We start from the raw sequence: 15,873 nt of genomic DNA on the forward strand, positions 1-15,873 counted from the left end.
GCAAAATGGCCTATTCAAAGTCCGATTTTAAAAATCTTTATTTTTCATGATTTTGGGGGACAATACATCTTTAAGTTGGGTATTGCTAAACTGCGCAAACTGCGCAAACCAAGCGCAAACCAAGCGCAAACCTAAAAAAAACCTGCGCAAACCTCTTGATGACTAATGAAATCTTTGTTGACCATTGAACCATGTAACAATATTAGATTAGATAATGTGACCGTGACTGATGATCTTGTTATTTGATTTCTACTCACAGTAGTACAATAGTGTAGTAACTCACCTGTCGACAGCCAATAAGAAACAACAATCATTAATTAATACCACACGTGCTGTACATGCTACACAATCCTACATGTGTTTTGCTACTGTACGGTCTACCAGTTGAGACGCAGAGTTGCCTGACCTCGAAATTATCACAATCTCGAAATTTGGTACTACTTGATTGTCATTTTGAAACCATTCAAATTTATGTACTGGACAATATTAAGGAAATATTACAATACTGTTTGGAGACCAGATCAGAACACCAGATTTCTTTGCAACGTTACACAGCAATATTTTTTGAAGAAAGCTAATTGTTATTTCAAATTCTGTACCAAAGGTAAGTCTTTTTCTTTTAATATCATGTGTGTAAAAATGGTAAAATAATTTGTTTGTTTAGCAAATATATAAACAGTTATAGTAAGTATGACCTTGTGTAGTTATTTGAGCTATTGAAATATAATTAAATGGTTAATTAAAAATTAATATTATATAATAAATTCTATTTAATTATTAATATCGGGTATGAATAATTGATGTAAGAAAAACACACATTCCAATGCAGCTGGGCTGTAAGGGTTATACAAACAAACATTTGCATATCAAAGGACATTTTCAATTCCTTTGAGAATAAAATATTCTGCATTATAATTTGTTTAATGTTATTAGATTTCTAGAAGTTTATTGACAACCAAATGTTTTTTTTTCCAAAGGAAACTTTCTGGAAACATTCTGTGCAGTTAGATCGTCAAGATGATCATCATTGTAATTGTTGTAATTTATTCGCTGTCCGGCATAACAGCACAAGATGAAAGCCCAGAAACTGTTATAAAACATATAAATGATGAATACACATTCAAAGTAGAACAAGATGAGGCTATACCAAGCAACGCCATTGTTAATTTATACAAGAACAATGATGTTGTGCAGAACAATCGCACTACAGTCGATACTATTCAGCTGGATAGTGGGAAGTACAGTATAAGATATGTCAACCTCACTGTCGATGACAGTGGTACATACAAAACTGGGTATACTTATGATGGTCGGACAAAATTGATTGGATCATGGATTTTAACCGTTAAAGATCCCAACCAACCAACCACCAGTATTCCTATTACAACACCAAATAATTCAACAAAGAAAAACTCTTTTTCAGTTATTGTTTTATTGGTTTGTTATATTTTATACTGTACGAATGGGCTCTAATAGGTAATATCAAAAGTGGTTTTGTGCAAAACAATTTATTTATATGAACAACAATGTCAAAGATATCTTGTTTATGGTTTAGTTTTAACTGCCTAAAACCAGTTTATTAGCATTCGGATGGAACAAATTTACATGTGTAATGGTCGCGTGTGGTGTAAATTTTGAGATAAACTTGCTGTTTCAAAAATCCACCTTATGAGGTGGATTTTGCAATTACACCTAAAACCGCAAGCTGATTAACCGCAAGATAAGGAGCAATTTGACCTTAATAGTGTAAAGAGATGCATGAAATATGACCTTTACACGTGTAAATTGTTCATCGTCCGAACGATTACTGATTACACATGTAAAGTTACACATGTAACTGATTTTATGTCCAAACAAAGCCAAAGTCCTGATTGTTATTACTGTATATTGGAGAGTATTTTAGAAATGATAATGATATTCATAAAACTGGTTAGCAAACTTCATCATTAGGGATAATGTATGCCTTGTCGTATAGTACAAGTATTGTACATCATTTATAACTGTGGGTTAAAAGTGGGTTAAACAATCATTCGTAATAGCTGATGCGAGATTTATATTATTATTGAACTAAACAAAATTGAACTAAAATAAAAAGTGAATGTTGGTCTTTATAGCTACTACAGGTAGTTATTAAATAAATAAATGTGCTACAGTATTATTATTAAATAAATGAAAGGGGAGTTTGTGAACAGATTGTAAATTACAGTAATCTATGAACTTATACTTATTGTTTAATCTGTACATAACCCCTACACTCATAATTACATTATAACAGCCACTAAAGTTGTTTTGATTGAAAGATATTTGTTCAGAAGGTCAATTGCCACTCAATTTCCATTCAATAATGCTCACATTGCACCTGACAATCATGTTAAAACCTTTTTATTGTTTATTTGTAAAGATTGGATTATTGTATGATTTCTTTTTACAACTTTGGTGTTTAGAATTTTTACAGTACTCTGGAAGTGGGAAATGGGAAGTGCATGATATGGACACATGATGACATATCATATTTGAGAATTTTGTCAAACTAGTTTGATAGTGTAGACAGATAAGAGCTTTGTTTTATACAACATCCTTTACTTTACACAACTATTAGTATTTACTGTGTACTTTTATATATAATTTTGTTGTTAAATTCTTTTGAATTTTTACTTAAATTTACGTTGTTTGCAGACTTTTTCACCCGTTAGCTGGCTTCCGTTTGTACTCAATTTATGTGTTTTTATGAATAAATACCTACATATTTTGAACAAAGAAGAAATATGTACATATTGAAGAATACAAAGCATGCCAAGAGAAATATGTAACTGTGAATATAAGCAATTAAATTTAATCTGTGAGAACTTCTGTAGTGTCTGTATTCTATTGTTTAAAACTTATTTGTCTAGACCACCGAAAAGGTTAACTCGGAAAAAAGGTCAAAGAACCAGGATGCAAAAATGATAATTAAATCCATAGCAACAATTGTCAAGTAAAAAATTGTCTATTCTCAAGCACAGATTCCAGGTTGAAAAAGAAAAAGTGTTTGTTTTAGCAGACCACATTGGGCATAAGGGCATCGATGTTGAGAAGTTTCTGTACCAATCAATGTAATCTTAACAAATTTTTGGATATTTTGTTGAATGCTATTAAATTTAATTAATAAAAATAGTGTGGTTTATGAATTAACCATTGATTTTCCATTTAAGTGTTTCCTTTGTTTGATTGTTTTAACTGTTTTAAGGACCCTCTAAAAGAGTGAAAAATCAGCACTGTACTGTGGTCATGTTACAAGAGTTGTCAAAATAATATAGATTATCTGATAAAACTCCTAGAAAGTAGGAAACCTTTTGTCATTTTTTACCTGACTGCTGCATAAAAATAACCAGTTAAAAATGGAATGGAAGAGAAACAGGACAATTTTGTGGTAACCGGATAAAAGGCAGTGCAAAATAACCGGCTAAAAACACCCAAACGCTGTTTAACCTAAAGTGCATTGTAATGTAAACAGTTGGTGACTGCCAGAGAATTATCTCAGATATTAGATGGTTTTTATTTATTTATTTGGAATTACACCTTTAGATCGGTGGCACACTTAGCACAAAGGTGCATCCTTCACAATATAAAATATAACAATTAACAGAAAAGTAGAAAAAGGCAAAAGCAACTTTTTACATCGATACATACAGTAGATCATTACTTTACACAAATGAATACAAAACAAGATATAGTAAAAGTGTATTAAATAAAATCAACTGATACACACAGATTATTACGAAAAACTCACCAACCCCCTCCTCCCCCCACCCCTTTTTTTCAATTTACTTAATGTAGCAATGTAGATAACATTAACATAGTTATTGAGTCATGGAATTCAGTTAATCATTTCGAAATTTCCATGCTTGTTTTAGGTATCTTTTACAAAAACTATTAGCTGGTGCAAATGATATTAATAGCATACTTTCACCTCCTTTGAGTAGACACTCTTTCAGAGGGTTCTTAAAGGTGATAAATCCTATTTAAAATTATGTATTGCTATTTAAGTGTACTTCTGTTGATTTGATACTTTAAATACCCTAGTGTTGTTGTATTGTGTTAGATGTTAAGTCATTTTACTTAGCCCGGACTTAGCACTTAGCAGCAGCTTAATTGATATCCTTCAGGGCTTTAAATCATTGAATTACTAACGCTTGTGAGTTTAACCACTATTTCCATAAAAACAATTTTTCTATAAAAATTTGTCTTAAAAAGTTTGAATTACAGTACTATACTGTACATAATATTTTTATTTCAACTGTATTATAGAACATCGCTCTTGGAGCTAAACTCATAGGCCAGATAGGTTCTGCTTAAAATGACAAAATATAAAAAAAAAATTACAAAAGTACTATCAATTTATACTATAATTATTGACAGTATAAACATTTAATTACATTTGACAAATTACGAGAAAAATAGTTTTTTAAAGTTAAATTTGAAGCAATTATATAGGTACATTGGTACATAATAAAATATATATATATGTCGGGCAGAATAGATAAAAAATGTAAATACAACATGCTGGCACTGTAAATGCATACTCAACACTGCAATGAGCAGATTTTGTTGGGTTACCCAAATGTAATTGATTACTAACAGTACTACTGTGTGACAATACTGGTAGAAAATTCCACTTTCTACTTTAATTCATTAATCAAGGTTGAGACAGTAAAAGACAGACAGACAGATATACAGACAGATGTTATTAAAAAGTGAAGAACAAAGCCATATGGCCTAATTTTATTATTAGAAAGGTATAATACCTGACTAGTTGGACCAAGATTATATTAATGTATATATTATTTAAATAAATATAATGAATGAGGAATGCTAATTAATATGTGACATTGGAATTTTTTGTAGTTGAGTAGGAGTAAAAAACACAAACATCAGAAGGTTCAATTTCTTGGAAAGTTGCCAAATTTGTATATCAGGTGATTTGTAAAGTATATTTTTTGTCTAATTTTTGTCCATTACATTATATGTATGTATTATAATATTCTTTTTAAAAGTAAATCAGAAAATGTTTGTGGCCATTTTCAGGTTTAAAATGTTTATCATTGTTTATTTAATTTTTTGTATAGTTAACGCTTTAAAAAATTTGTATTACTGTTTATGATTATTTAGGGTCTGTTTCTGCTGAAAAAATCAAAATAATCGATTTTTTCCAGTCACCGCAAACCACAAAAATAATCGCGTTGCAATTGAAAATTGCTACGACTTTAATCGGTTATTCAGGTAATCGGTTTTTGAAATCACGTCATCATTCCCCCACAGCGCCGTTCAAGTTATGAAAGGCCGATGAGAGTTGGTTTGTTTACATCCTATCGCTGACTGAAACTCTCACATAAAGGATTAAAAATTACTCTTACGTAAAGCTATATTATTTGTAAAATAAATATCTAGGCCTACTACCTTACTACATAACAGAATAATGTTATATTAAAAAAACACGTCGGCGAGAAACGTTCGTTTCGCCGTTCGTTAGTTCTATCTTCGGCCTGCTAGACCTATAAATAGGCTATATATTTCTACCGAAACAAGTCAACAGACAACAGGCCTAAAAAAGGACATGTAAAACGTGTAACGGTGTACTTGTAACACCTCTGGAGTCTCTCAGTATAATTCTCCCCCCACAAAATAATAAAAATCAAATGTTTAACATTTGATTGTTATTCGGTCTACATCGCGATCGTTGTTTTGCTGATCGTCGTCGATTTCGCGCAAATAAACAGCATGCTTTTAACGTGAATGATCTGAGTTTGCCATACTCTAGAGGTCAAAGTGGGGTCAATAATCCCTATTTGTGTTGCAGCTCAAAACTGCTCCGCAATAATCGGTTAAAACAAGAAATAATCGATTAAAACATGCAATGGATTGAGTGTTTTTAATCTGTTATTTTTAATAGGTTATATTATTTTGCGCCGTTTCTGCTGCCCAAAAATAATGGATTAAAAAAATAAATGGTTAATAATCGATTATTTCTGCTCAGCAGAAACAGGCCCTTACTAAACTTACCATGTGTGGTTGTAGGTGGAAACCTCAAAGCAAATTTAATTATCTGTTGATAATGTGGTATATTGGTAACTGATATGGTAAACAAGTGGTTGAAAAAATATGAATTGGCACGTGCTATACCAGCTCCTGTCAGTGTCAGTCTGTCAGTGTCTGGTAACTGCAATAATAATAGTTCATTCTTAGACTTAGAGCACATATAAGCAAGCTCTCAATGCGCTGCATGTTATTACCCTGGTCATTTTTTGGATCATACACGTATGGAAACATACTCCCATAATAATACAGCTAGTAATCAGTGCAAAGTTGTGTATTTATCTAACCGGGTACCCATTTTATACACCTGGGTGGAGAGAGGCAAATATAATTATAAGTAAAGTGTCTTGCCTGAGGCCCATAAAGTGTCCCCTTAATTGAGGTTGTATTGTAACAACATTTTGTCACCTCACCTACAGTACAGTAATAGCTGGATGAGTATTTCTTGGTAATTCAAATTATTTTGTAGAAATTAGGATTAGTAATTTATTTTACTGTTTAATAATACTTCCTTGTCATTATTGCACAATCAAATGCAACAACAGACTACCACTTTTTATAGTGTTAATCAAACTACGGTATGTGAAAATAACATGTGATGTGCCCATGATGTCATATCACTACCATATTTGGGAATGTCACTTCCATATTTGGGCACAGAGATTTAAGGAGAAAATTCCCAATAACTTGTCACCATGGTAACAGCACATTTATTATTGATTAGGTTTTTGCTTATTTTATTTGTATCTCTATTGAGATCCAGCCACTGATACCCACAGCATTGTAATTTCTTTCAGTAATCTGCCTTTGGATTTATAATTTATGTAGGCCTATAGCAATATATAAATTATACAATTTAGGCAATCTACGATAAAACTCTCTTTTGGTAACATTGGCTCTGGAAAATTAAACATGAAATAAAGCCAAATAGGCCTGATGACAAGCAATTATAAAGAAACCGGTAAACATTAACATCAAACTCAAGTTGGAAGATTAATTGAAGCTGAAGAGATGTCACATGCACGCGAGACAAATATAATCAATTGTTTTTGGATAATATTGATTTTGGTAAAGAGCGTATTGTATAAGCAATTTAAAATTACAGAATTAAATTTGATATGAGGTCTAAACAAGTGAGCAGTATAGATTTATCAGTATGATGCATAGTTTTTTTATTCTAATGGTGCAACAATTACGTCATGTTATGTTTACAGTGAACTTGTTTAACATGCTCTTTGTAGTTTTCAATCCAGTATCATAGTGAAGTATAACATATTTTGTGACCATTAATTAAGCATGTTATGGCAGGAAGATTAGGCCTATTTCCTTTTCAAAGTGATGATGGTTATACTCGTGCATTTTTGTAAGTTAAGGGATATTTCCCAAGTTTTACACCAATTGTATGTACAAATATCTACATTTTTTAAAATAATGTTAGTATCATCTATATTTTGGACGAGATTCGTTGCCATACAATAGAGATTGGAAAGTAAAAGTATTGGGTAAATCATTAATGAAAAGGTTAAAACAATAATAATATACCATAAAAATGTATGAGAACAAGATTAGAAGCAATATACTAGAAATGGGAGTTATAAAGTTTGTTTTTGTTTATGTATTCTTTGTTCTGCAGGCACTTTTAGTACTAGTGCACAGATTTTCAAAGTGGTACAGTAATTGGAAATATCATGACCAACATAATAAAGTAAAGACAAAGAATAATCAAAATTACAAAAATGGAGAAAATATACATTAAAAATAGAAATCAATTTTAGAAAAGAAAAGTTAGTTTAAATGTTGCGTATTATTTGTATTTTGGAATGAAGTTATTGACATATTTTTAAAGTTATTTTTAAAAATTCATTTGGAAGTTCATTCCAGCTTTTAGATGAACGATAAGTAAAAGTTTTTTTGCCTTGACAAATATTCCAGGTGGGGACAACTATCGTTATGGCTTTGGCTTTGTGTGCCTTTAGAATGGGTAGTGTTATTAAAAGTTAATTTTGAGGTCAAATACCAAACCATGGTGTATGGTTTTACATAATCTGTCATTATTTATTCTAAATACATGTTCCTTGATAAGATATGCATTGTTGGTCTACTTTGGTGCGTTTTAGTTGTGGACAGAAGTTTGACCTGTTTCTACTTACTTCTTGAATGAGCCAGATGTAGGCCTGCTGAATAAATTAAGTTATATAGAGTTATACAGTATTTAAATATTGGTACATGAATATGACATTGTATTTTAGGATCTGTAGAAAAAACCATGGTTTTATTTCTATGCATTAAATCATGGAGGTACCTCCATGATTAAATATAGTATCTAAAATTAATTTTGAAGTACTAATTTTCATGTATTAATATTATAGTAACAAGTGACAAAAAGGGTTTTTACTTTTCTGCTTGTGTTTGTATTTTTATGAATGTTTTTTTATATTTCTTGTTTGGATATTTTCTGATATATTTATTGAAATGCTATATTTTATCTTTATGCGCTACTAAGAGGATTCACCGGCTCTTGTTATAGGGATTTAGTTGTGTTTCCTGCCACTTGCTTTGCAGTTGTTTATTGTTGTTGTTGTTGATTGGCAATAAAGAATGAGATTAAGGAAATAAAACATGAAATTAAAAGAATTGTGAGAAAAGAAATATAGTCAGAAAGACGGAAAGCTGAATCATTTCATATGAAAAGTTAACACCGTTGGAGTGTAAACAACAAAAGTATTTCCTTTATACCCATCAGTCATTTGATATGAATAACAGATAAATATGTCTTTGTCAGGATGTAGACCTTTACTGGAAATTCTAATGATCAAACTGATAAATATCTATCACACTGTACTATCCTAGTAGGATGTAAATATTTAAGTGAACATTTAATACGTTGTCAGAGTTTGGTGAATACGACGTTCTGACATCCTGCAAAATAACAATATAAAATATATATAACATATAAAACAAAACCAACAAAAATTTACATACAGAAAAGTGTAAAGGCAAACAAAAGAAGAAGATAACATACTAAAAACAACTACTGTATCAATCCTAACATCCCCACAACACCCAACTCCTACCCCTACCAGTTTTATAAAAAAATAAATAATTCCTTTCCTCAAATATTGATAAATGATAAAATGTTGTTCATTATTGAAAAATCAATAGACTCCTCCAAAATAACTGAATTAATATGTATACACAGACAGATAATTCAGATTACTAGTTTAAATAATAGCTATGATAACACTTACCGTAAAGTGAGTGACAACATAGACGGCAATGATAGCTATAATTAATATGCGCAAAAGGACTTTTTGACTGCGTAATCTAGTACCGAATGGAAAAGACTATGTTAACAGTTATGTAGTCTACAATTAAGCTCTGTCTACACTATCAAAATAGTGTGATATGCCTAAATATGGTAGTGATATGACACAATCATGATATGTTCACATCACATTTAGTGTAGACAGAGCTTTAGAACCATAGCAAATGAATTGACGCCAATCAAAATGTATTCTGCCTGGGACGGTAGGCCCTAGACTATGGCTGTGTTTATACAACACCCTAAATTTGAACACGTCTTTAATTTTTAGCGTGTTGCACGGGCCGAGGTCAACCCCACAAAAACCTTGCAGTTATACATTAAATCGTAATACCGTGTTATACCAAGTTCATAATTCTAAGTTGTATATATACTCACATGCATTATGAATTAATATGAGTTTATTGAGGATTTTAATAAAGGATGATTTTGTTTAAAATTTAGCATATTCAGTTATTGATTTTTTAAATCTGCTTTTGAAATTATAAAAAAAAATGTTTTAGAATTAGGATAAAACTATGCTACATTTTGCCAAATTATGCCAACATTTGATTAGCGTTAATGTTAAGTGCTAAATCGATTAAAATATGCAAAAAAAGCACAATTATCTACTAAATTTTCACAGCACATACTTTTATTTAACGAGAGGTCAAAACAATACCCTGAGGACACTTCCAACACGCCAACAGCAACCGGGAATCCACAAAATTTTAGGATTCAGCCAAGTAGCCTTTTTTGCAATTAAAATCTCATTACACGGAATCTCTTCGATGTTATACAACACACTTTTCGTAGGCGTGTTGAGTATGCGTGTAATAGCGTGTTGTATAAACGCGCCCTATGTTGTTGTTGAGACCTGAGTACTGTGTTTTTTTTGTGGAAATTGTTGATTATAATTTATAAACAATAATTATTGTGTGTTTATTTTTATTGCTGGTTTCTCATATATTGAGGCTGGCATAGGGTTTGTTTACTTGTGGATGTTGTATACTTATTTCTATAATTAGGTCAAATTTCCATAGACAATATAGACATTCTGTAGTTCTTGTTTGAGATGTAAAAGATACTACATGAATTGAATTATTTTACATTCACTTTTATTTTACAGTTAGGTGTTGTTCAGTGGCGGATCTAGGATCTGACGAGGGGGGATCGCCACGAAAGTGGTGAACGAGGTGTGTAGCACTGAGCGGGGGAGGGTTTTTATATATATTTTTTAGCCTCAGAAAATGTTATGATAGAAACTAATAAATGTTGAATTATTAGATATACTGTATGTTAAATAAATAGAAAGAACAATAAATAATTCTTCCTGAATAGATATTTTCTGTATTTATTTATTCTTTATTTATTCTTTCTTTATTCTGCAGGCACTTTCAGTACTAGTGCACTGATTTCCAAAGTGGTACAGTAATTGTAAACATAACAAACATAATAAAATAAAGACAAAGAGTAATTGAAATATACATTAAAAATAGCAATCAATTTTAGAAAACAAAAAATTCAGTTAAAAATGTGGAGTACTAATTGTATTTTGGAATGAAGTTATTGAAAAATCTTTAAAGTTAATTTTTAATTCATTTGGAAGTTCATTCAAGCTTTTAGATGAACGATAAGTAAAGGTTTTTTTGCCTTGACAAATGTTCCAGGTGGGGACAACTAAATTGTTATGGCTTTGTGTGCCTTTAGAATGGATAGTGGTATTAAAAGTCAATTTTGAGGTCAAATATGTAGGAGCACACTTGAAAGTCATTAATAATAATTTTTCATTCCAGAGTACATTTAGTCTTTTCCAGCCAAGGTTATTTAAAATAAAATCAATTGAGGTCTTAATATCAACAGAAAGCAAAATTCTACCTAATCTATTCATGAGTACTTGTAAACAATTAGTATTTTGAACATTACAATTAGACCATACATAACAACAATAATAAAAAAGGGGAAAAACAAGAGCGTTAGGTAACATTTGAAGCGTATATGACGGAAGGAAACATTTTACATGCCGGATGACACCAATACGTTTTGAAACATTTGAGGATACCTTGCTTATGTGATCATTCCAAATGTGTGACCTCAAGATATTTAAAAGAGTCAACTCGTTCAATAATATCTCCATTATAAGATATTGAAATATCTTTAAATTTAGGAAGAATGTGGTTTGTCCCGAAAATTTTGTCTTTTTGATGTTCAATGTTAGTTTTTTAGTTTTAAACCAATTAGCAATTGTATTTAAATAGGCATTTAGCTCGTATTGAAGAGTGACTGGGTCAGAAGAATTACAAAGAATAGTGGTGTCATCTGCATACATAACACATTTGCATGGCATAATATCTGGTAGGGAGTTAACATGAATAATAAACAAAAGAGGACCTAAAATTGAGCCCTGTGGTATACCAATATTTATATTCATAAAATCTGATTGAGAAGTGTTAATATTTACAACTTGTGATCTGTTTCTTAAATGTGATATAAACCAATCTAGTTCATTATACTGACTCCATAACATTTGAGTTTATTTAACAGGAGTTCATGATCAACTGTATCAAAAGCTTTCTTAAGATGCAGGAATATTGCTGCTGTAGCCTTACCATCATTCAAATTATTTAGTATATATAGTCAGACAGTCTATTAAATTACAGATAAGCAATTGTATCACAAATCACTGGTGTGGTTTACCAATCAATAAACCATGTACAGTGATGACATAGACGTTGTATTAACATAGTCACTTTGTAGACGTTGTAAGTCACTTTGTAAACGTTGTATTAATACATTAGTCACTTTGGCTTGCTGTACGGACATCCAATCAAGTTTAGTATCAATTTCCAGGTTAGAGAGTACGGTAGTTATAATATATCACAATGAGCTATCATTTACCACTTGGCAGCACAAGAGTCAACACTACTATTATCTAACCTCACTCAAGCAAATTGTAATAAACTCCACGCTACACAGGTATGTAAAATTAATCTATTTAATCTGTTGATGAACTAATTTTCTTTTATTTAGACTACTGTACTTAAAATTTTAATTTTTCAAATCATCAGTAGTAATAATGTACTTGTTGGATATGAAATCATAACTTTGTTTTTAGTATAGATACTGTAGCTTTAATAATGCATAGATAGTTAACACAATAGGCATTCTAACAAGTACCTCTATTTTCCAAAAGAAATGAAATAATGCAATAAAATATTAAAGTTAGGTGAAAAAAAATATATATATTTGAGGTAATTTTAAACTAACATAAACATTGCATTGTAAACATTTTGTACCACTGTATATTATATAAGAATAAGATAATAAAAAAGTGTCATGGTGAAGTATAACATTTTTTTACCTTTAATTAAGCTTGTAACGGAAGAAAGAATATTGAATATCTCCGTTTATTTTAACCATGGAGCTATAAAATTAGAATTTTATAGCTGTATTAAAATTAATTTTATAGCTCCATGTTTTAACACTGGAGTTTTAAAGTCCTTATTGATAGATTACTGATATTTAATTTTCATAACAATTATTATAATTATGTTGTGTGAGTAAATAAATTTAAACTTGAATGGAATTATTTAGTTAAGCCCACTTAACATAATAATACTAACCACCATGTAATTGTAAACCATACCTGTTGAATGAGGAAATAGACATTGATTGATCTACTGTATATTATGACATCTGTTGAGACAAGATTGTGTAGGATATGCTTTGAATATAAACATGGTTTATTGAAATATTAATACTAATAGGCGATGAATAATAATCAATTATTAGCTTTAGGAAATACAGTAGTAGAGCCTGGTGATAATTGCTTGGTGATGATCCGTTTGCGATTACGTTTGTGCGTGCTTTATGAAGATACACAGTATTTAATATCTCAGTTGTAGAGCTATGAAAATAATACTATAATGGTAATAATACGTTGACACATTAAGAAAGAGTGTAAGTAGCCAGTTTTACCATCTATCTAATCCTTGTAGACAGAAGAATCATTAAACTCTTTAACCAGGGAGTTACAACTCCTTGGTTTAACCTAATCAAATCATTCATAAATTAAAGTGTACTGTATAGATTTTCCTAATATAGTCATTAACATGTGGCGTATGTTTTAAATGTAGTTAAATTATGATAAAATAGTGAGGGCCTTATTTGCATTCTGAAATGCAAACAAGCAACGCTTCCAGCATCTAAACCCGAGTAAGTATACCAACAGCCAATGAGGTAGCGATTATATATTTTGGACCAAAGCCAATACATATAGTCTGTCATTCGCCAGGTCCATTCATTTTTACCAAGTCAGTTCATAAATACATAGTGATACTTTAATCCGTGGGTTAATTATTTGCTATCTGCTGTACATTCTAGATCACTATTAAAGCCGTTGCTAATTAATTGTAAGTAAAATGAAAATTTTTTTAAATTTATTATCAATATCATTATGATAATAATGTTATTTATTGATTAACTTTAACATGATAAAACAGATGACGTACATGATTCCTCCAAGCACATTGTTGTTCAGTTGTCATAATTTCAACTACCGTAACGATCTAATGCCGATGGAATCATCTATTTTTGAATGAATTATTAGTAATTATCATTAATAATTATAAAGGTACTGTAGGCTTGGATGAAATATATAATCATAAAAACAAAAGTTGTAGGTAGCTTTAATGAAATTACTATGACAAGCACCTGTAGTTTAAAAAAAAAAAAGGAAATAAAATGATATTATTGCAATAAAATAGATAGTTGCGCCTGTGCCCAATACATGTCCAGTGTACCAAATGTAGAACTTAGTTACTTTTCAATTGTTCTGGACGACTTGTCATTGGTAATTTACAAAAATGAAAGAAAAAATGCATCATTTTTTTTGCCAGTTATTTTGAAAACATGTTATAATTATTATACCTTGTGTCTACCAATGTATACATTAGATGTTGCTCCTGTGCCCAATACATGTCCAGTGTACCAAATATACAACTTGCTTGAAGAGTGGGATGTTCAAAAGTGTAGGAATTGTTAATTTTCGCAATACAAATTCTGTAATTAAAAAACTGTAATTTCATAACAAAGTTCTTTGTGATTGTACTTGAAGTTTGTTTTTGTACACCAAACAAACTGTATGAGAAACGTAATGGAAGTAGGTGTTTAGTAGGCATTATTCTTGTCAAAATGTTTGTGACAAAAGGAGAAATGTAGGTTTATGACAAGAAATAAATTAATTTAAAATCATCATATCATTCCAAATTGCAGTGGTGTTTGATTTAATTTATTTTATGGAAAAGAAATATATTTAGAGTAGTTTACAGTAGTGGTTGATGGATTGCAAGTGTTTTCCTAATTTATGTTATTACATCTTTAATATCTAGGAAACAATGAAGTCTAAAATAAAGCAATTTGCTTCCTAACCGCCCTCCCTTCTTTTCTGATCTGTTTATTTGACTATAGTACAATGCTGTACCAGGGTGTAATTGTTGTGAATACAATGCAACACCCACCCATTTATTGTGGTGACTAGATAATCATTGAAGGTGTATTCATAGTTCATGCATTCTGGAAATTATGGAAAGAGGTTATGTTGTATTGAAAGGTTTTTGTCGAAATGGATTACAGTTTCACTGTATGATAGCAATTCAATTGTTATTTGATGTCTATACTATTAAGCATTTGATGCAACTGTAAACTATTTAAGTACAGTATAAGAAATTAAAGATAATAAATAATATAACATAGTATAGTATTTACTGTAATATGTCGGTTTTAGAGCTAATCAGTAACATTAAAGCCCATTTCACACAGAGCTGTAAGACGGTAATATTGCAGTAATTCATGAATTTGGCTGGAAATTGTGTTTCTAATTATAATTCATTTATTGCTGTGTCATGGTTTGTATTTAAACATTTTTTTTAATTTTACATCTGTAAGGTCAATGTATTGTATAACTTTACCCTCAATTGAATTTGTATGTTTTCAAGTTAGTAGTAGTAGGAAATTAAGTATAAGTAGAAAGTGAAAATTATAAAAGGAGGCTTGGATGAAATTTGAAATAATGAAAAAAACAACAGAAGTTGTATAATTAGGTAGCTTTAAATAATAGAATTACTTTGATAGGAATTTCAACAAGCACCTCTAGTTTATAAAAAAAAGGAAATGAAATATTGCAATAAAATAGATATTAAAACAGCAGTGGTTCGTCGTTATGAAGTTTCAATTGTCTGGGCGTGTGGGATCTCAGTTGAATTAGAAATAAAGTATGTAAATACCAGAGGGTCCACTTATTACTTTGATATTTAATAATACAAAAGCAACTCCAAAAAAGTGAGGCAAGCCATTATGATTTTGCATCCAACTTTATTTGTTCATGAAGAAATAAAGTTTGAAATATAGAATCATAATGGCTGGCCTCACTTTTTTCAAAGTTGGTTTTGAATTATCCCATGGTTTTATATTATCACATATTACTATATATATATGTTGAT

General features: G+C 30.5%; 1 protein-coding gene across 2 annotated transcripts in view; it reads left to right on the forward strand.

The window, feature by feature from the left end:
* Positions 1 to 15,873, forward strand: part of LOC144855386 (uncharacterized) — a 34,153-nt gene that overhangs the window by 8,094 nt on the left and 10,186 nt on the right. Inside the window, exon 1 of one of the 2 annotated variants that reach the window (XM_078713234.1) lies at positions 12,288 to 12,349. The exons of the other annotated variant lie outside the window; for it this stretch is intronic. The gene's annotated coding sequence lies outside the window, so the exon portion shown is untranslated. Of the gene's footprint in view, positions 1 to 12,287; positions 12,350 to 15,873 lie in introns of those variants that run through there. 2 annotated transcript variants of the gene reach the window in all.

Source organism: Antedon bifida, chromosome 11, assembly GCF_963402885.1.
Source record: "Antedon bifida chromosome 11, ecAntBifi1.1, whole genome shotgun sequence".
Taxonomy (NCBI): Eukaryota; Metazoa; Echinodermata; class Crinoidea; order Comatulida; family Antedonidae; genus Antedon; species Antedon bifida.